This window comes from Chinchilla lanigera, unplaced genomic scaffold, assembly GCF_000276665.1.
Source record: "Chinchilla lanigera isolate Chin_1 unplaced genomic scaffold, ChiLan1.0 scaffold00002, whole genome shotgun sequence".
Taxonomy (NCBI): Eukaryota; Metazoa; Chordata; class Mammalia; order Rodentia; family Chinchillidae; genus Chinchilla; species Chinchilla lanigera.
In genome coordinates this window covers 49,844,662-49,867,403 of record NW_004955403.1, presented here as the reverse complement: position 1 = coordinate 49,867,403, position 22,742 = coordinate 49,844,662, and the positions used below count along the sequence as shown (strand labels likewise).

At 47.2% G+C, this 22,742-nt stretch overlaps 1 protein-coding gene and 1 long non-coding RNA gene across 7 annotated transcripts in view; one reads left to right on the top strand and one right to left on the bottom strand.

Annotated features, from left to right (window-relative positions):
* Ptk2b (protein tyrosine kinase 2 beta) overlaps positions 1-11,348 on the bottom strand; it is a 114,745-nt gene extending 103,397 nt beyond the window's left edge. The window contains exon 1 of one of the 4 annotated variants that reach the window (XM_005373741.2): positions 11,155-11,348. The gene's annotated coding sequence lies outside the window, so the exon portion shown is untranslated. Of the gene's footprint in view, positions 1-3,032; positions 3,058-11,154 lie in introns of those variants that run through there. The other 3 variants (XM_005373738.2, XM_005373740.2, XM_013514191.1) reach the window with 3 other exon arrangements.
* LOC106148488 lies at positions 9,475-19,013 on the top strand. Of its 3 annotated transcripts, none has more exons than XR_001233985.1 (2): positions 9,475-9,575; positions 17,530-19,013. It is a non-coding gene; the product is annotated as an uncharacterized LOC106148488 (long non-coding RNA). The 3 variants fall into 3 exon arrangements; XR_001233986.1 differs by lacking the exon at positions 9,475-9,575 and adding an exon at positions 11,594-11,798; XR_001233983.1 differs by lacking the exon at positions 9,475-9,575 and adding an exon at positions 14,521-14,660.
* The last annotated feature ends 3,729 nt before the right edge of the window (positions 19,014-22,742 follow it).

Sequence of the window (22,742 nt, the reverse complement as noted above, 5' to 3'; positions counted from 1 at the left end):
GAAATTATTTGAATGGTTTTGTTAATTTTGTATGCTTACAAGGGTCACTTGAACCAGGCTTTCTGAAAAGCAAGAAGGGTACTATGATATATATTTACTGAAGACACAGCCTCAAAAAACCATGTGTGTGTGTGTGTGTGTGCGCATGTGTGTGTGTGTGTGTGTGTGTGTGTGTGTATCTGTGTGCACATCTGTGTGCATATGTGTAGGACTGAGAACTAAACCCAGGACTTCATACTTGCTGGAAAGCACTCTGCCTCTGAGTAACATCCCCAGAACAAAACCAAGTATTGAATATTGTGAATAAATCTTTAGGCGATCATATTTTTGTTTGGTTGTTTTTTTGTTGTTGTTGTTGTTGTTTGGTTTTTCTCTGGTACCGGGAACAGAACTCAAGACCTTGTGCTTGCCAGGCAGGTGCTTTTGCCGCTGAGCTAAATCCCCAGCCCCGAGATTATTTTTTTTTAAAGCAATGAATTAAGAGGTTATATTATGGAAATAAAAAAAGTGAATACTTTCTAAAGGATTTGAATAGATGTTTCTCCAAATGAGAAATATAAGTACCAAACACGCATATGAAAAGATACTCGGTATCATTAGTCATCAGCTAAATGCAAGTGAAAACCACAATAAGATACTATTTCATCTCCACTCACATGGCTAAAGTCAAAATTACAGGCAATAACAAGTGCTGACAAGAACATGGAGAAACGGAACAATCACACACTGCTGCACTGTTGCTTGCACATAAAATGATGCAAATGTTGTGGAAAACAGTTTGGTAATACTCAGAATGTTCAACTTGTTTTTTTTTTTTTTTTGGTTTTTCTCTGGTACCGGAATACTCAGAATGTTAAACACAGAGTTATTACATGACCCAGCAATTCCACTCTTCAATTTATAACTAGGGGAAATGAAAGCATGTCTGCACAAAAATTTGCACATGAATGTTCATAGTATTATTTATAATGGTTAAGAAATGAAGATAACACAAATGTTTATCAACTAGTGAACAGGTACATGAAATGTGCATACCTATGTGGTAGAATATTAATCATCAATTAAAAAGGGATGGAGTAATAATAGACATGGAGGAAACTCGAATATACGCTACGTGAAAGAAGCCACTCACAAAAGGTCATAATATTATATGACTCCACTTACGTGGAATGTCAGGAAAAGGCATACTCATAAAAATAGAAAGTGCACTAGTGTTGCCAGAGGACAGAGGGAGGAGAAAATAGGGAGTAACTGCTAATGGTGTGGGGTTTCTTTTTGGAATGATGGATTATTCCGTGGTTAGTAGCAGTGATGGTTGCACAACTCTGTTGACTTGCACATTTTGAAAGAGAAAACTGCACAGAATGTGAATTATATCCCAAAAAAGATTATACTAGAAAAAGAACCCATTCTGAGTTGATAAGTAGTAGCCAATTGGGGTGATAGTACAGGCAGACCCAGAGAAATGCTGGCAGGGGGTCCCAGTGACACGAGGGACAGGCACCAAGTGAAAGGTGGATGAACTACTCCAATGGCTCCTAACAGGGAGAAGCAGGAAAATGCAGTATTTTTGAGTTAATGTATTATTTTACGTAGCATGTGACTTAAAATGTGTGTCACTAAAATAATATATTAAATACTATCCTTAAAAGTTCACATATTCAAATCAGCTTTTTAAAAAGGCTCTCCTTATTGGGAGATGGGGATGCCTTATGTTCAGGCACACGCTGTGCACCTCGACTGCCAACTGTGTGAGAGGAACCAGGCTGTGTCCTTGGGATGTAACACAACTCTCGGAACACCATGGTCCTGTCCTCCACGGGGCCGCAAGCCTCCTTAGCGTGAGATAAAGAGGAGCTCAAGTTTCAGATCATGTTTACAAAAGGTCTGTCCAGCTGATAATAGCATCCCTGAGGAGTCTCTCTTATCCTTTTGGGGTCACAGATTCCTTGGAGAGTCAGATGAATGCTATGGACTTTCTTCCCATAAATATATGCAGGTATTCCCAGGTGAAAATTATGCATTTTCTTTCAGAGAGTTCATGTATACAGTCCCCCAAAATGCACACAAGCCTTCCAACAATGTATATAACCCCCACCAAGGTACACAAACCTCTCAAAAATGTGCACAACTTTAACAAGCTATGCAAGCCCTCCAAAAATGTAAATGACTCACAACAATGTATCTGAGCCCCCATAATTCACTGAACCCCAACAATGTACACAACCTTCCAGCAATGCATACAATACCCCCAACAAGGTGTATGAGCCACCCCTCAATGTATACATTCTCTCACAGTCTAAACAACTCCCAAAATGTATACAATCCTCCAAAAGGCTCAAAATGCATACAACATCCACAAGAAGGTATATGAGCATTCCAGCAATGTATACAGCTCTCTAGCAATCTATACAATCCCCCAACAATGTATACAACATCCCCAAGAAGGTATATGAGTGTTCCAGCAATGTATACAACTCTCTAACAATCTATACAACCCCCAATAATGTATACAGTGCTCTAAAATGCATATAATATCCCAATAATATATACAGCCTCAACAATGTACACAGTCCCCTCACAATACACCATCACAATGCATGCTACACCCCAGTACACGCACAGCCATGCACCAGGCTTGAATCCCTACTTCAAGGCTTCTCTGAAACCTTTCATACCTGCTCATTTCTCCAGCTTTCATCTCACACACACACACACACACACACACACACACACACACACACAGAGTGAGCACCTCATGAGCCAGAGATCTGGGATGGGTCAGATGATCTGACCCTTGGAGAGGGCTCGAGAGTCCCAAAGGCCACAGCAGAGGACACTGGAGGGCCCAGCAGGCACCTGTCTTCTCCATCTTAACCCTGGAGGGGTCTACGTTAACCTGATTATATATTGTGCTTCCACCTAAGATGCACTTTGGAGAACACTTTCCTCCATCAAAATGTCTCTGGCCCCATTATTGTATGTTACAAACGAAAAGCCTGAATCTAGAAAAGGCTTGGTCAGTGACTCACCCAAGAGCTTGCAGCAGGATGGCAGTGAAGCAGACCTGAGGCTCCCCTGTCCCAGGCAGGGCTCTGGTGTCCTCAGGTTCCCTTGGATGTGCACACTGGCTGGGAGTTGCGTGTTCAGCACGCAGATACAGGAAGTGTCTATCTAGAGTCAGATAAAGCAGGACGGCTTGGCCCAGAGACTATACCCGAGAACAGTGCAGGCGCCCTTGGAAGTGTAAGAAGTTTAACATGCACCAAGAGCTGTCACCTCTTGGGCCCGAAGGCGCGGAGAGCTCAGAGTCCAGCCGGTCAGCAAGTGATATACCCATGCTCACCTCAGTCCCCTGCCCTGTGAGTTTCTTTCCTGTGTTCCCAAAGTGGTCTCACCCTCCGCTTGGGATTCCTGAGCTCCCCCTCTAGATCTCCAACTCCTTTCTAGGCAGGAAATCTCTGCCTTTGGGCCAGGCAAGGAAGTCGTCCTGGCCCCGGAGGAGAATTTAAGAGGCTTGGGCTGTGAGCCATGTGCTGTCTATGACACCAGGGCAGGGAATGAGGAACAGCCTGTCTGTGTCCGGCTCAGGTGAGCCAGTCATGAGTGTGCAAGGAACAACAGATCACATTTCTCGGGCTCTGGGAAATGCAATCTCCTAGCCTAGGAATTTGAGGGCTCCAGGGAGGAGAACAGAAGAAAAAGTAACCTCCTCTGGAGGAACTCAAACTCAGGTTGAGTTGATAAATTCTGGGAGGTCAGAGGATGCGAAGGAGCCTACAGGCTACAGTGGGGTTCTCCTTGAAGGAGCATGTAGGACGGGGAGTCTCAAAGAGGGGCAAGGCTGATGTTCTCAGCAAGACATGGGACTCAGCAGAGATTGGATAGGTACCAGTGAGCGGAGCAGGCTGGCTGGCTGTAGTAAGAGGTCATTGGATCAGAACAGCGGATGATGATTAGATTAAGGAGGGCACTGAATCATAAATTTAGGGGCTCTGGATTTGCCTATAGGTACTTGAGGAGCTTCCAAGGCATGAGAAGAGAAATGCTTCGAACTCATAATATTAGGTAATAAGGTCTGGGCTCCAGGATGGACCAATAAAAAGGGAAAGAAGGAATAAGAGGCCTGAAGCGAGAACCTTGGGATTTAGTGATGAGCAAGGCAGAGAAAAGCAGAGGCATGGAGGAAGGGGAGAGAAGGCCACGGTTTCCAGCCTGAGCATGTGGGAGGGCAACGGCTGCATGCTAGAGACGGGCATGCTAGGGAATGGTTTGGCCAGAAAAAAGGCGGAGCTTAGTTTCTGAGCTGCAGGATTTAGGATGGTGAGTCCCACAGACCCTTGGAAGTGTAGGCTACAACAAAGAGGGTGAGCCGGGCGTGGGGAGATGGGGTGCAGGAACCCTCTGAACCCAGAGGATGGACAAGAGCTGACAGGTCCAGGTGTACATTCCAGACCCAGAGAATGCATAGGGAGTTCTAGACAGGCTGGCATTTAACACACACCTAGCCAAGGTGAGGCCTGTAGAGAACCGCACGTGTGAATCAGAACATGGTAGGGAGCGTTAAGGAGAATGACAAATTACGGACATAGCCTAAACAAACTGACGCTCCCACAGGCTCGACTGTTTTCAAACCTGCTGAAGGACCAATTCCAGCTCCAAGGAAGAAGAAGCCCCCAGCTGAGGCGCAGGCACTCTCCAGAACCCCAAACCATCCCAAATCACACTTATCATTCAGATGCATGGGCTGAACTATTTGAGAGTCTCCTGCCCATGCAAATTCAGTCTCTCTTTTCTCCAATCCACTTGACACCCTGCTGCCCCAATCCGATCACAGCTCCTCCACCCAGGTCAACAGCTATCCAATGGAGCCCCACGGCTTTCCCGATAATGTGCAGGCCTTATCTGACTGTCCACCCTGCTATTGCCCTTTGCCACCGTAGGCTCCACCCAACATGAGTCACTCAAACTGTGCCTTCCACCTCCCTGCTTTTATCTACGCTCTTCTTTGACCACAGACACCACTGCAAGTTCCCATGCTGATCCTACCTGCCTTTTCAGAGCTTTCAAATGTCACCTCCTCTAGGAAGCGCTGTCACACCTCTCTGGCCTCCAATCTCACCGTACCCATGGGCACCACAAGTTATTCGGCTGTGTGTATTACCTCCCCCACAGCCTGTAAGGTGGCTGCAGATAGTTCTCTGGATTTGGATGGAAAAGACTGAACCTTGACAACATAGAGCATAGGGAAGGGCAAATATACTCACCAACACCTAAATGAGCTCTAAGTGAGGCTCACTTAGTACAAAGGATAGAGTTAACACTCAGACCATGTTTTCCTGACCCCGAACTGTTCACCTTCAACGCCTGTGATGTTTGATGGGACCCGGTCAGACAAGTACTTTTCTCAAGGACCCTGTCAGAGAGGCAGGGCTACTTCTGAAAATGATGCAAAAAGGGAGGCTTGGAAGAGTGGGGACTTCCTCAAGGTCACACCACAGGCAGGTGAAAGAATCCAAGCCCCACACTGCCTGACCCGGACCCTCTCTCCACTCCCCAAGGCTGGAGCGATGGCTAAGCCCAGGATGCCACCATACTGAGCTACGAGCATGGGGCCAGGGGTTGTGGCGAGCCTCTTACAAATGCCTCAAATGACAGCACACAAGCGACATCTCTGTGTGCCAGAGCTATGTCTAGGTGCCAAGGTGGAGCAATGGATTAGGATGTTGGAAAGCCAGCACCCGGGAATCCACAGGAAGCAGGAGCTGGGGGTGGGAAGGTTGTGAGCCTGAGCTGAGTCCAGAGGCTGAGGCGGGAAGGTTCCAGCACCATGTCCCCCAAGAGAAGCAAGAGAAGCTTTGGGTGCTGAAGGAAGTGGGGAGGGGACAAAGTATGCTGATTTAGAAACTAGGACAAGCTGTTGCTGTAGGTGGTCAGGACCACAGAGGAGACCTTTCTCCCACAGATGGGATGGGATCCCCGTGGGAGAACCAAATCCAAATTCAGGGTGAATTTCCAGCAGGCCTGAGAGGAGACCTTTACTCCCTGCACTGGTTGGGGCACTCGCAGAGTCAGGAGCAAGTCCCTGGGGAACTGTAAAAGGGGACTCTCGTAGGCAGTGATGGGAGAATGGCCCACACTGGAGGGACACTATGACATGAGGGCAGAATCAAACCTATCCCAAGGTCGAGGCCTGTGGTGGTGAACCTACGCACCCACGCTGAAGCAGGTTGCTGTATCACTAAAAGCTCTGAAAGGTTCACCATCACTGGTGTAGATGCTGGGCTCCCTGGAGTGCCCTGCCTTTGCTGAGGGAGCTTACCAGATTCTGCGTGGGAGCTTCTCAGGACAGAAAATGGAAGGGACAGGACCCGAGACGGGGAAAATGTTAGTGAACCGCCAAGAGGATAAAAGGGAAGACGCGTGCTTTCCTGAGTATCGGTGGTTGATGATTGCAGTTGTAACCACACTGACTGTCTGCCTAGAGAAGCCCCGCCACCACAGCACCGGACAAAAGGAAAAACTGGGGAAGACCCAGAACCTAGAGTCATGCCCACTGGAGCTGCCTTGGATGATCTCTAGAAAACAGAACTCGACAACTGTACCAATCTGCCCATTGTATCTTGGTAGAAAGTGCATCTGCCTACCCAGCCTGGAGTCTGTTCTCTTAATCAAACTGTCATCATGAGTAATAATTATACCTTGGGAAACAGCAGAGTGACTCAAAATGCTGTCCCCTCCCCCACCCCATCCTCTCACCCCCGCTGAAGCATTGCACGCACAGTATGAGAGGCCCAGAAGAGTGGAGCCACCATTTTTCCCCCTCCTCTCAGCTCTCTGAACACTTTCGGTGGTTGTTTGGGTTCTGGGGCCTGGTGGGCATCGGTCGACAGTGTCTTAGGAGGTTATTTATTTATTTATTTATTTATTTATTTATTTATTTATTTATTTATTTATTTATTTATTTATTTATTTATTTTTTTGGTTTTTCTCCGGTACCGGGAATTGAACTCACGACCTTGCGCTTGCCAGGCAGGCGCTTTTGACGCTGAGCTAAATCCCCAGGCCCTGTCTTAGGAGGTTAAAGCGCTCAGTAGGCCGGACTGTGCCCAAGCACAGTGGACTGGGAAAGTGAAGGGCGGAAGTAAGTGTTGTACTCACTTGGTGCGTGTGTATGATGCAGCACTTGGGGATGGTGTCTTTGCCTCTTAGATCTAAGTGGCCTGAAGCCTCAGGAATAACACATAGCACTTCCCACCAGCTCAGGTACAGCCATAAGTGTCAAATTATAGGAGAGCAGACACTTATTCAGAACCTACTGTGCGGCTATCATCAGACTGAATGTTTTAGCTTTAATATAATAGAGGTCAGTAAAGTATCAGGCTACCTGAGATGTTAAAATATTGGGATAGTAGTTCAGTCCTCATCGGTACCCCCAGCTGCAGACCCCTGGCCTAACTCCACCGCCCCCCACCCCTGTGACCCAGCACACAATGGGGTGATACTGGCACAGCAGGGGCCTCCCCGCTCCTGCTCAGGGTGATGACTAGTGTCATTTCTACTCGTATGTTGAACTTTACCTCAGTGCATACCGTCTCACACCCCCTCACCAAAGCCCTGTTACCATCCCCATCTCGCAGTTGAGGAAGCCCAAGCTAAAGGAGCTGCCCAAGGCCACGTGGGGAGACCCAAGGCTGGGGTTGAAGCACGGTCACACTGACTGTGAACCTGGCTTTTGGCAACCTGGCTGTTTGGGCAGAAAATGCATGTTAGTGTTGGCAGTTGCCCTGCTCTTGCTCCTTTGCCCTGAAACTGGTCCAAGCTATAAGAAACACCCACCAGCAAGCCAGCCGAACTGCTCTTCCCCTGCCTGTGGAAGTAAGTGCGTCTCTGCTCCCATCACTTCCCAGGTGACCATCTTAGAGTCCTAGTCACCAGGTGGGCCAGGGCCACAGGGTTTCAAGACATATGGCTCCAGGGACTGAGAGACCCTCCAGGCAGCGTCCTCCTAGGGACGTGGATTTTCCCAGGGTCTCTAAACAATGGGATATGGACCCAAACTGAAGGGAGGGGCTAGGCTGACACAGGTAGGAAGGTATCTGTGTCCTGGAAGGACGGTAACGGCTGACTGTTGCATGAAAGAGCTCATTTCCTAAAAATCTAAGAGCTAGGCATAGCTCAGTCTGCGATGAATCAGGTCCTTCCTGGCTAGGGTCATGGGGGGAACAATGCCTCCTGAAAGACCTGCATGGCCCCCAAACTGCACCCACGTCCACAGTCACTGTGGAATGTCATTTCCCTAAAGAACCTGCAATGGCCCTATAGCCAAATTCACAGAATACTAGGGTTAGTCCAGTGACACATTCACCTTCTGTGCAGGACCTGTCATACCTCTGACCATGCACCGGTGCCCAGCACATTTTATTCGAGCATCTCATCAACGAGCACCTCTAAGTCTCATGGCCTACAGTCCCCAATAAATGCTGCCCTCGGGAACTGGGGACAGAATACTTACCACGGGGCAGGGGGTTGGGGGTGGTGGTGAGATTCACCACTGGAAAGAGGGACCGTTTATAGCCCAGCAGTTGCTAAAGGGAAACACACTTTCCATTTCCTCTTTCTCTCGACAAATTTTAAACTCCCTCCAGGTTCTCTTTCAGGAGGCCCCTAATTTGTCCTTACAAAGGCTCTCATTAAAGTCAAAATGTGGTTCACGAGGCCCCCTGTCTTCATCTATCCCCAAGCTCCATTTTTCTAATGAGGACCTCCTTATAAAACTAATAATGCAAGTCTAATTTCATGGTGCATTTGTCATATCAGGCACCGTGCTAGGAGTTTTATGTGGATTCTCCTTTCATGCACTCATTCATTTGCATTTCCTTTCAGTTAATTGAACTTGGAGCTACTCCCTCTTTGCCCACCGTCCACCTTCCAAGCAGTATCAGCAGGTGGAAGGGAGCAGAGGCCCTACGGACATCATTTTGTCCTTCCTCCCACCCTGCCCTGGGCTAACCCCAGTCTCTCCCTAGAAGCAGAAATCAGCCCTACCACAGATTTCCCCTGAGACTTCTGAGTGCTCAATAAATGCAGGCAGAAATAACTGAACCCCAAGCACTCTGTGGATGCTGTTTGGATCACCCTCTGTGAAAGTGTAATAAGGACAGGTACCACTTTTTCCTCTGCACTCATGGGCAATTTACATATAGCATCATACATCATCACGGATCCTCCCATCAACCTGGGTCAGTAAGGTCTGAGGTGCAGAGAAGCTGTCTGGTTTACATGGATTTGAAACCAGATCCACTGGGATCTGAAGCTTAATTTCTTTCTGAGGTACCATCCTCCTCCAGCTGTGTAGATGACTGAGGAATTAATTCTTTTATTATCAGTCAGCAAAGGAGCCCCAAAGATAGAATCCAAGAGGATTGCTTAACAGGATAAATATGTCCCAAGACTGGCACCAGGACAGGTCCCAGCCTTGCCTTCCGGGCAAAGCATCAGCCTCCGCTTTCTCCCAGAGCAGGGCTTCCTGGTAGATATGGGACATCCACTTAACTTTGGGTTTCAGAAAAACGGTGAGTAATGTCTAAGTCTGTCCCAAACGCTGCATGGGCCATACTTATACTGAAAGCAAACTATTCAGTTACGCTTATTTGAAATTTAAATCCGAGTGTCCCCTGGTTTTTATTTGCTAACTCCATCCTGAAGTTGAGGAGCGGTGAGAGTCTCCTGTCGGGCTGCAGGTACCAAGCTTTGCTCCTAGAGGAGCTGCCATGGCAGCTGCTTTTGGCCTCTGGTGTGCTTCACTCTCCAGCCGGTGCTGTCTTCCCCTCTTTCCTTTTGCCTGACTAATTCCTATTGATCCTTCAGTTTTCCATTTACAGCTACTTCTGCCAGGAAGCCCTCCGGCCATCCCTAAATGGCGCTGCCCACCCACTGGAGCCCTGGGCCCCCCTCTGAGAGGCTGAGTCAGGCTCAGTCTCCCTGCACCTAGCACCCGCACCCGGCTGCAGGTAGGAGGGCAGTGAATGAAGGCAGGCTCTCCCGCCAAAGTCGGTCCTCTGAATGTGACTGCTTCCTTCTGCCCTTCCCCGGGAGTCACGCTTTCACTGAGGCACCCTCTGCCCGCCCTCCCTCATTCCAGGGAGGTATAGGGCAGCAGGAGCTCTTCAGGTGAGCAGAGCGCCCGTGCTTGGCCCGACCTCCGGGCACCCCTTACCCTGTTCATGCCATGGGCCCTGCCTCAGTGGGCTCCAGTCTTGGTGCTGGGCTGCTTAAAGCTCTCCCACCTCTGGCTTCCAAGTCCTGGCTCAGGCCACTGCTAGGGCAAAACCTGGCCCCTTACGGAGCACATGGGGTCTCTCTCCCAGTTTGGGGGTGTGGGGAGCTGCTGGGGTCAGATGGTTGAGGGTTAGGGCAGGTGGCCGGGGCTGATGGGCCTCAGAACATCACCCATATGCTCCTCCTTCACCCACCCAAAGCTTTGCCCACGCACAGCCTGGCAGCAGGAGTGGAGCAGCACAGAACTTAACCCCTTCGGGTATCCCGAAGGCAGCGACCAACCAGCGCTAACTTTAATGCCCAACACGCCCGCGCGCACACACACACACACACACACACACACACACGCATACACACACACACACACACACACCACTTGGACTTCCGCGACCCCCTTGCAGAGTCCCCAGTTTGGGGATTCAGAAAATGCCCCCCAAGGGGGATGCAAGAAATACGCTGGAGCAACCGGGTGGGGAGTGTGACCCCAGGGGGTGCCCAAGGGCAAGGGGAAGCGGGGCAGGGCAGAGGTCTGGGGCCGGAGCCGGTGTGGGGCTCCGGAGCGAACGGTCAGTGGTCTCCGATCGGACCTCTGGAGACAGGCAGTCTTTCCGTGCCCCCGCGCGTGGCCCCAGCCTCCCGTGGCCTGGTACGTGAAGAGGACAAAAAGGGGGAAACACCCTTTCGTCGCAAATGAACTCCAAAAATAGAACCCCTCCCCCTGCGGGACGCTAGCGAGCTCCCGGCGAGCTCCGCTCGGATTTTCCCGACCGCTCGCTTGTTTTCCAGGAAGTCCTGGGCGGGTCCAGGTACCCCGAAAGCCGGAACTATCGCCCCCTCCAACCCCTTCCACCCCGGCCGGCCTCCAATCCTGACCTGGCTCGGCCGCGGGTCGCGGGAGGGGACTCACAGGGCGGGAGCGTGGACGCGGCGGCGACTCCTAGGGCTCGGCCAGGTGAGCCGGGGGCCGCGCAGGTACGGGCGTGCGGCGCAGGGCGGCGCGGGCAGCGGCTGAGTAACAGGGCTGACAGGTTGGTGTTTCCCCCTCCTCCTCCTAGCCGTTAACCACACCCCTGCCGCTCTCCTCCCCACTTCCTTAAAGGGTGGGGTGTGCTGTCTCTGTGTGCCTGCTCCAGCCTCTTACCATAAACTCTGAAATAGTCGCTGCCACCAATTCCCCAGGCTGCCCGGCTGACCTGCGGCCATCTCTGCGTCCCTCCCGGCCCCCGATGGGGTCCTCAGGTGTCCTGGGAGCCTTGCGAGTGGTGGATCCCCAACTCCTAAGGCAGCGACGCCCCCTGCCCCCACTGCACCTGTACTCCTCGGGAGGCCACGCCTTTGGAAGTTGGTTCCCAGTGGGCCCCATAGCCTGTCCCGTGCCGTGGCACCAGTACAGTCTCTCCACATCCTGAAGTGGCTCGACCCCCTTGCAGGGCATCTCCTGGAAACCATTTGGGGCACTGGAAGCGGCCAGGTTCCAAAGCGCCAAGGACCAGGTCCCGGAGCTGGGACCAGGCAAGGTCAGAGGGCAACACAAGAATAGGGAAGCCAGCCTGCACTACACTGGCTCGCTTCATGCCAGGACAGAAAGGCTGGCCACTTCCTCACTCCGGCCAGAGTGGGACTGGAGTTGGGATTGGAGGCGGGGACTCAGGGGCACTTTGCCGTGTGTCTTCCCTGGGGCTAGCAGGAGTGCAGACTGTCTCCTGAGTGGGAGGAGGACGTGGGTGATGGTCACTGGCATGCTCAGCGCTGCTCTTGACAGCCCCTCCCCCAGCTCCGTTAGTCTCTGCCCTGTGGAGGCCGGGGGTCTGGATGCCTTTCACAGTGTGTTTCTGAGGGGTACCTTGGAGTTGGGAAGCATGGCGCTGCCTGACACCTGTGACAGCCAGGCATGCACCACTCACTCTACAACATTACTCTGAATTCCCTGTCTCTGAAGAGAAAGTAGGGCCTTGGGTTAATTAACAAAGCCATAAAGTCGGCGTTTCTCAAAGTGTATTTATTGGTGGACTACGAGGAGCTTTAATCCAGACGCCTGTCTGGGTGACTGGAAATCGGAATGTGGAGCCAGGGCCCACCTGCCCCAGCAGAGTAGCTCCAACCCATCTTCTTCATCCTGCTCACCCACTTGGCGTGCCCAGAGGTCAGAAGGTGGCCGGGTAGGAGACTACCTCTAGGCCTTGGACAGCAGAGGCAAGTCCAAGGCAGTAGGTTGAAGTTAGCAAGAAAGGTGTGGGGGTGATGAGGTGCGGAACTGACCACACAGCAGGGAACTATCAGAGGGCATCACATGGCGGGCAGCCTCCCCGCTTCCTGAACGGACGCAGATGGGGACCTCAGTGAGTTCTGGGGTCTGTGAGAAGCTGGTGGCCGGGAACCAAGAGCAAAGGCGCTGTTTTAAGGAAAGATGTGTTTGTGCGTGCTGCCCCCATGTGGCCACATGCATGCACTACAATTTCATCTCTACTGGCCCTAATTCTGAGGCAAGGCAAATCTTCAGAGACTGAGTTTTCAGAGGCTGTTGAATTCTTCAGCACTTTTTTGAAGCTCTAAAACCTAGCCTAGACTCACAGGATCACAGGTTTTTTAAAAATCAAACTATCATGAGAAATTCCTTAAGGTGGTCAATTCTGCCTTCAGGTGTTACTTACCTTTTCATGAGCAAATATTTTCTCTAGATCAAGACTTTTGCAATTAGATATTCCATTCAGATCTAATTACCCAAGATCAAGGCCTAAGTCAGCCGTTATATGCTTGCCAGTGGACCCCCTTCCATCCTTCCCCTTGAGGGTCTGCAGGGCACCAACTGTTGTTGAGCTTTGGGAGTCCCCCATGGCTCTTGTCTTCCCTCGGTGCCCCATGGCCATAACTCTCTAGGCCCTGGGATCCTTCCAAGCATCTTTCTTATGCATCTTTGTTTCCCTTCATCCCATCGTCACACCCTGGCTCATCGCTGTCTTTGTCACTTGTATGGCCTCTGCTGGAAAGGTCTTCCTTACCTGTCTCTTACCCCTGAACTGGGAGTCATGACTGGAGTTCATGAAAGTGCCTGAGGGGGTGCACTTTGGGGGTGGGACTGGAAATCACAGGAATGCATGAGATTGTCCAGCATGAGAGTAAAAGGAAGCAAGGAGCTTAAGGTCAGTGCAGCTCCCCCCAGGATTTCACCAACCCATTTTATTGGTCATTGGGGATCAGCTCCCCTTCATCCTCTCTGATACCACAGTTTGTTTGTCCCACTGTTTTAAGTGAAGGTGGCAGACTGGGATATTGCTTCCCACAGGTGAAGGGAAGAGGCACAGGCCAGTGGGTGGGCCGGTGAGAAGCTGGAAGTGAAACTCCTGGCTGTGAAGGGGAGAGGGAGGGACAGCAGTCGAAAGAGGGCTGTTTTGTGATTTGCGATGACAGCCAGAAGAGCAGGCCTCAATACAGGGGGAAGGAGCCAGTCAAACGGACAGCAGTCGCAGCCTTGGGCAAGTGAATCCATCTCTCTGTGCTTGTGCAGCTCACACTTCCACCTACAGTTTTGCTTTCTTAGTACCAGTTACCCATGGTCGACAACAGAAGGATGAGTGGAATACAGTAAGGTATTTGGGGGGAGGCATAACTCTCTCATATCTTTTATTTAGCATTTTATTATTTGTTTTATAATTGTTGCTGCTGTTCATCATCCCCTCCCCTTTTGAGAAAAGGGTCTTGCTATGTAATTCAGGCTGGCCCGGAACTCACTGTGTAGCCCAGGCTGGCCTTGCACTCATGGCAATCCTCCTACCTCAGCCTCCTGAGCGCTGGGATTACCGGCATTCGCCACCACGCTTGTCTTCTGCTGTTCATCTCTTACAGTGACTTTTTCCTAAATTTAACTTTATCATAGGTATTGTACAGGCAGGAAGGTCCGTACTATCTGAGGTTTCAGACATACACTGGGCGTCTTGGAAGTTATGCCCCTCAGGTAACAGGGGACAACTGTATTTCCTAATCTAGAAGATAAGAAGAATAAATACCATCTGCTCTACCTATTTCACAGGCATTGTGAAGCCCAAATTAAGTGATAGGTGTGAAAATATTATAGAAATGCTCTAGTTAACTAATTTTAGAAGTGATAGGAATTAAACAGGGTAGAATCAGTGGGAGAGATTACACACATACTTGCCATGCAGATTTAATTTGCTGTCTACAGATATAATTCCAATGTATGCGAAGAACTTTCATCTGTTATTTGCTTTAAACTCCAGTCATCACTGGTAGATGGAATGGTTCCTGCAGTATTTTGAGGAGAGGAAGAAGAGGCGTGGAGAGGGAAGTGACTGTCCACAGCCTCCCGGATAGTGAAGAGCAGAGCTGAATCTAAATCACTGATGGAATTTCATTTACATAACGTAAGCTTACTAGTAGGATAAATTTTACTCTAAAAGAATAGTATGGTTATAAATGTTTTGAACCAAGAAAAGAAAGACAAAGAAAAAACTTGTAGGTATAATACTAAATAATTAGTCTTCCCTCATTGAGGGATCTATTTGTAACTTAACCAGGTACTGCTAAATTCACTACATTAATCACAATGGAGGCCGAAATAAAGAACTTCAAGCCATGCCCTGAATTTGAAAAGGACCCTTTAGTCAACTCACAAAGGTGTCCCTTTCTCTTTTCTTCTCTCAATAATTTAGTCTCATTTTTAGTTGGGTACATGTTGCCCAAAATATGGACTCCATTTCCCAGTCTCCCTTGCAGGTGTGATGGTGTGATTAAGTGCTGGGTGGTGGTTGGCGGGTGGAAGCTGTGCTTGTGACCCCAGGAGAAGTCCTCGGGAGTGAGCACACTGTCCAGGACTTTCTCTCCTCCTCCACCTGACAGTGGAACCTGGGGCAGCCACCTTGGTCTATGATGCTGAGGACAGCCATGCTACACAATGGATGACGTCTGAGTCCCTGAGGCCATCCAGCCACCATCCTCACCCTGGACATGGCCTGGACCAGGAGAACTTTTACAGGGGAGAAGGAAACATTTAACTTACTGCATTTGGGCTCCTTCTGTTACAATAGCCTGCAGTGCATCTGTGATAGTTTGGTATAGTAAGAAACACATATTTGGTCATTGCCTGGCACTCCTGGCACACAGCTCTTAAAACCCTTGCAATCTCCAGAATGATGAGTGTCTTTGGTATGCTAGTGACACAACAGGTGACTGAGGCTGCTAAATAAATTCAGATGGGGGCTGTCTCCAGAAAGACTGAGGAAGGAGAAAATGCTAGGAAAGGAGAGGATGAAGGTGACTTGATCACCAGTGGCCAGTGGAATTCGCTAATGTAATCAGTGATGTCTGTGGAGTCTCCCTAAAAACTAAAAGTTTAGAGAGCTGGACATGTAGACGTAGCTGGTGGGGGGACATCCTAGAGAGGAATTGGAAGCTCCGTGACCCTCCTTGCACACCTGGAGTTATCCATCTCCTCCACCTGGCTGTTCATCTATGCCCTTTGTAATAGACTATGTGATGAAGTGTTTCCCTGAGCTCTCGGAGCTGCCCTGGCAAATTCATGGCACAAGAAGAGGGAGTCATGGGAACCCTGATTGATGGTCACCTATTGAGAAGCACAGGTCACAAGCTAGGACTTGTGACTGTCATCTGAAATGGGGGCAGCCTTGGGGGACAGAGCCTCTGAATCTGTGGACTATTTCTTTCCAGGTAGATAGTGTCAGAACTGAATGGTAATGGAGGGCACCAAGCTGGTGTCCTGCACCACAGAACTGGTTGAGGTGGGGAGAAACGTACACATCTAGGGTCAGAAGTGACTGTTGAGTGGTGTTGAAAGTAGAAGAAAGAAAAAAAATGTTTTTCTTTTTCCTTCAGAGCATCCTAATATATGACCATTTAGCCTGTTTTCTTCTAGATACACATTAATACAGAATCTCAAGGCCTTCATCCAGAAAATAAGATTTACTTATCATCTAGGTCCCTGGCAAGACTAGAAGTAATATGTACATGAACTACAGCCAGTGCTGTAGCACACAGGTGACAATTAATGGGGACTGTGGCCTGTCGCTGCAACTTATAAAAATGAGTTCATGAGCAGCAATGCCCCAAGGTTGCTTTAGAACATTTAAAATTTCACTTCATGTGCTCTCAGAAAAAATACGGAGGAGAAAGATGAAACAAAAACAGCAAATTGATAATGAATGACGGGCATGTTGGGGTTAACTATATTATTCTCTCTTAAATATTAAATGTATGTCTAATGTTAAAAAGTTAAAATAAATGAACAAAGTAAGATCTTCAGATTATGAGACTGACGCGCTGCCTACTGCGCTAAGGAGGCAAGTTAAATGAACAAAATAAGATCTTCCCATTGAGAAGTAAATGGGGGAGGGGTCGTGGACATCATCCAACAGTCATGATGTTAGGAAAAGTAAAGATATACGTAACTCATTCAGAAATTGATTTGGGTTCCTAAGAGGCCCAATGAGATAGAAAGACAGAAGTTTTGGGGGTGTTTTCTTCATTAAAGAACAGGAAGAACATGGCTCAGTGTCAGAATCCATATCCTTCTCACCACATTGGGCAATACCTCTGGGCCACCGTAGCTCCCTGGGTGGCTGCGGGACTGTGGCTTCAGGATGCTCCTGTAGCTGTGAGCAAGAGGAGCCTGCCCTGTTGTCCTGGTCAACCTGAGTCAGCTCTGTAACTTCTGCGACTTTGGTCTTCTTAGGTCTCAATCCCTTATCACCACCTGTGGGTGGGCTCACCTCATCCCCCACACCCAGGCGTAAGCTCTGACGCAACCCTGTGTGACTTATAGGAGCCAACACTGTTGACTTTGACAATTCTAGCAATCATTGCTCTCTGGTCCCTGCCCACAATGTGCTGAAAGCATCAACTAGGAAGCAGAGGCAGATTGCTTCAGGCAGAGGCATTGTTGGTAGAAGGAACCTCCAGAAAGCAAGGAGAGAAAGTGCCTAGCAAATACAAGAGCCCCCAGAACACAGACATCTGTGGCTACCAAGCAGAGACAAAGACCCCTACATACTTCATTAACTCTTGAGGGAGTCACTTCATTAGGGAAAGTCACCATTGTCTTATTTTGTGAAATCACAAAGAACACAAAGTTTATATTACGCATCCTTTATTTCAGAGGAAAAAGAACACAATATATTTCAGAGAATGTTCTATTCAAAATAATTGCAGTAAATTAATTGAGTGCTTAAAAATAAATTTCAGGAAGGTGAGAATCAGCTTCAATTTTGTTTTGTCCAGGTACCAAGGAGCATGTCTCTTCCAGAGCATTGGACCACTCTGCGCCTTTCGTAAGAGCAGCAGCCCTCTCTGACCTCCACTGTGGATGATCTAAATGAGGGGTCAAAAGCCCAAATGCTGGCAGAGACCAGGTGGGGAATGTGGGGCAAAGCTGGCTGGATAGGGACTGTGGCAAATTTGAGAACAAATGTCCTTCAAAGGGAAGCAGCTGCTGTTCTGCTTGGAAGTCTATTGCCATGCACGAAAGTAAGCTAGGTGTAGCCAGATCTTTTTTGAAAAGCAAAGGCAGAGCCAGGCATGGTGGTGCATGCCAATAATCCCAGCACACTGCATAGTGAGTTCTAGGCCTGCCTGAACTACATAGTGAGGCCCTGTCTCAAAAGACCGAAATAAATAAATAGAAGCAAAGGCAGACAATGACTTATCTGAAAAGGAAGTCATGAAGACAACTCCCTTTATAACAGCATCGAAAAGAACATACTTAGGAAATACTTAGGAATAAACTCAACCAAGGAGATGAAAGACTGGTACACTGAAAGCAACAAAACATTGCTAAAAGAAATGATAGAAGACATAAATAAATGGGAAGACACCCCATGTTTATGAATCAGAAGACTGAATATTGTTAAGAGGTCGATACTACCCAGAGAAATCTACAGATTTAATACAATGCTTATCAAAATCTTACCAGCACTTTATGTAGAAATAGAAAATGCCATCCTAAAATTCAGATGAAATATCAAGGGATCCCAAATAGTTGAAGCAACCTTAAAAAAGAAAAAAGCTGGAGGCCTCACAATGATCAATTTCGAAACTGTAAAGTGATAGTAATCAAAATGGTATGGTACTGGTATAAAGAGAGACACACAGACCAGTGGAATACTACAGAGCACTCAGAAATAAGCCCTTGTATATATGATCAGTGACTTTCAATGAAGGTGCCATGACCAGGCCACAAAGAAAGCATAGTCACTTCATCAAATGGTGTTGTGAAAACTAAAGTTTACAATGCAAAAGAGTTTGTGCATTTTCCTTGTACCACGTTAAAAATATAAATCAAGATAAATCAAAGACCTAAGTATAAGACCTAAATGATAAAGCTCTTATAAGAAGACATAGGGAAAACTCTTCATGACATTGGATTTGTTAGCAATTTTTTATATGATGCCAAAAGCACAGGCAATAAAAGTAAAAATGATAAATGGGACTTCATTGAATTTCAAAACTTATGCCCATCAAAGGACACAGTCAACAGGACGAAAAGTCAATCTGTGGAATCAGAGAAAATATTTTCAAGTCCTGCACCTCATAAGAGGTTACAACAACACAATTTTTCATGTGAAAAAATTGCAAAGGTAGAGACCTAAATTTTTATGTGAAATTTCCCAATTTGGAAACTTTAGCAATTGTCCTGAACCTATAGCTGCCTGCCTACCAACTATATCCCCCTCTTTGATAATAAAAATGCAAGAGCCCCAAATGTGTCTGGGTGACCACCCTTTATCTACCATGTGACTGGTCCAAGTTGATCTTGCTGTTCTTACTCCTCCTGTCAGTGATGAAGTTAGAGGAGGACATGCAACTCAGTTCTGATGAATACAGGGTGGGAACACTGCTAGAGAGTTTTAGGAAAGGTTCATTATTTGATGTTGGGTCATCACAGGATAAGATGCTTGTGAAGGAAGCTCTGATAACTGACTCCATTTTGTCTCTCTCTGACGTGTTTTTTTCTGATTGTTCTTTCTCTTGGTCTACCTTAAATTCCAGGATCACACGTCTGATGAATAAGCATCTTGCCACAGAAATCAACATGGCCCTCAGCAGTGGCAGCTTCCTCGGGGAAACTGTGTGAGGGGCTGGGGATATAGGTCAGTGGCACAGCACCTGCCTGGCAAGCACAAGGTCCTGAGTTAGATTCCCATGACCAAAAAACAAACAAAAAAGAAAGAAAAAGAAAAAAAGCCGGGCATGGTGGTACATGTCTGTAATCCCGGCACTTGGGAGGCTGAGGCAGGAGGATCATTGCAAGTTCAAGGCCAGCCTGGGCTACAAAGTGAGCTCAAGGCCACCCCTGAACTGCATAGCAAGACCTTGTCTCAAAAAGACAAAAAAAGACTATGTGATCAGTCCCAGGATAATGATCAACCAGATTATGACCTGCCCAGGATCTCCTACCTATATAACAAAGCCCCACAAGTCTTGCCTCAACGCTACTGTTGACAGCTTTAAGATGGCCCTTAGACTTGTCAACCTGTGTGGACCCACTGAAAATAAATCCCTTTCTTACACCACCATCACCCTTTTCCATTTGATTTTTTTGCGAGGGTGCAAAGCCAAACCAACTCTGTGGAGATCCCGAGAGTCAGGCCTCTGGCCTAAAATTCTAACACCTGGAGCTGCCACAGTCGTTTCCCAATCAGGAAAGCCGCGGGCAGACCAGAAAGACCAGAAGAGTCTGAGGCCACTGACATAACCAGCGGGAGCCTTTTTTTTTTTTTTAAATCTCCAGCCTTGCTATTATGTGAGGTAATCCATCCCCTTCCTGTTGATATTATTTTGAGTGTCAGGTATGTATTTGTAGCTTATAAGATCATAATCTCTACAGAGAAGTACAGAATGTATGAACCAAATAAAATGTCTGCAGTCAAATCTGACCAAGGGGCAGGGAGTTTACTATCCTGGGTATTTCTCTAGTCACTTGCACTAAGTACTGTTCCTTGAAGTTCTCTATTCTTCAGACCAACCAGGAGTCCCTCATTCTCGTTTCCATGGTTTAAGCCTTAGAGAAGGTCCACACCGTCATTCTGTTCCTCACCAAGAATCAGACTGCAGTGACTTCCTCATTGATTTCCTGTTTCTGAAATGCTATTTCCAGCCCTACAAACTGCCCTGTTCACTTACAGTTCTCCTTATCCCTGTAGTATTTTATCTGAAAGCTGCTTTGTCTGATAGTAACACACTACACTATTTTTCCTTTGATTAGTATTAGTGTACTGTATCGCTTTCAATCCTATCACTTCTATTTGTATGTTTATATGTAGAGTGGGTTCGTAGAAGGCAGGATATAATTAGGTCTTGCTTTATGCAATCAATCTCTGCCTTTTATCTGCAGCAGCCACTTTCTAGTTCACTGCTTTACAATGAAAGGAAAAAGGTCCTTCCTCCCTGTTAAGAGTTAAATTCATGTTGTTATTTGAGAAGGGGCCTTTGGAAGGTAATTAGGATTGGATGAGACAGCACAGGAGAGCCCCCATAATGACATTATGAAGAGGAAGAAAGACCCGAGCCGGCATGCTTGCTCTGTCTGGCCATGTGCCGTGCTCTGCCATGTTATAATGCAGTAAGGATGCCGGCACCAAACCAGTACCATGCTCTAAGACTTTTCACCTTCCAGAACTGTGAGCTAAATACTTACAAACCTCTATTCTTTAAAGATTATCCAGTCTCTGATACTCAGTTACAACAGCAGAAAACATACTAAGACATAAGACATTCCTTTTATCTCTGTACCTAAGAATTGTTTTTCTAACACAACTTTAAAAATTATCATTCCCTACATAAATTTGCATGATGATGGCAGGGAGTTCGGAAATCTGGCAGTGGCTGGCTTAGGGTATGTGATGGGGAATTTAAAGGTAGTAAAAATGTAAGCCTGGCCTAATCTGGTACTGCCTACATGACATAATGTCTATTCTACTCTAATCTTACTTATCTTTAAGGACAGGATGCCTAAAGGGTAGAAAGCCCTGTTTAGGTGGTCTAACTAAAATTGTTGGCTCTCACAGGCCTGGCTGTCAGAGTGACTGCTTGACAGCTTCTAACTTCATTGTAATACCATCTATAGGCTAATGACAGCCCCTCCAGCCCATGACAGTTACCAGTTGCCATGATGGAAAGGAAGGAAAAAAGGAAGGGAGGGAGGAAGGAAGGAGGAAGGGAAGGAAGGAAGGAAGGAAGGAGGGAGGGAAGGAAGGAAGGAAGGAAGGAAGTAAGTCAGGCGGAAAGGCAAGCAAATGAGTTAGCAAGCAAGCAAGTAGGCCCAGAGAGGTGGGACCCAAATTCCAGGAAGATCTCTGCCCTTTCCCAGAACATTCTTTCACTTTATCAGCCTGTCCCTCCCCTTCCTTCCTTTCTCCTAGGCCTTTGACATCTCCACCCCTAATGAAACTGATTCGTGAGATTTTCTCCTAACGTCTCCCATGCTTTGACCAAGAATAAACCTTGCCTTATTGCTCAGTTGGGGCTTGATCCTATCTATTGGTTCTGCAATTCCAAAAGGGGAAAAAGGACCACGTTTGGGGTCCAAATTGGTAACAACTTTCACACTAGTCTTTTATAGTAGTCTAACTAGTGTACAAAGGACCCTGAAATTTAATAAGCACTGCTGAATTATGTTCTTTCTACTAAAAGAAGCAAAAGTTGGTGACATGTTGGTTATAGTCACCAAGATTTCTTTTTCCTTATTTCCAGGTAAGTCTTAGTCACCCTCTTTCTATTATGTAAAGAATAAGACAATTTCAGAGTTTTTGATCTGTATAAACTTGAAGCAAACAGTTCTTTAAAATTGTTTTATTTTATGAAAAGACAAAATTCCTATGAAAATAAGAAAGTAACAAGTTAATACACTTTGTATCCTTATCTTCAAAGTAGTTACTCAGAGTACAAGACAGGAACCGAAAAATTCTTACAAAAAAGAAACAGGTAATGACACAAAACTTTTCAATGAACTAAGATAAATTAGTAGTACAAATGAAACAAATTAAGTATATTGAAATATTTTTGAAACAATGGAATATGTAATTTGGAGAAGTATTTGAACTTTTCCTTACTTCCTACTTATGTCTCTTCTGGTTTGCTTTTTGTGTGTGAGCACACGAACATATAGTGGAGGGGATATAGCTCAGTAGCACAGCACCTGCCTGGTAAGCATGAAGTAGTGAGTTTGATTCCTGGTACCAAAAAATAAAAAAAATGCATACATACAGTGGTACATGGGTTCATGAACCTAATTTATTCTATGATTTTGGGGAAGTTGGCTGTTTGTGTTTGTATGGGGAAGATGGCTAGAGTCATGTTTGTCATCTAATGTAGAGTTTGCATTTGTGAACCCAGGCATTATTATATATAGTTTGTGTGTGTGTTTTTCATATAAGAGAAATCAAGCAATATTTAAGCTTGTATGTCTGACTTATTTCACTTAACATTATGTTTTC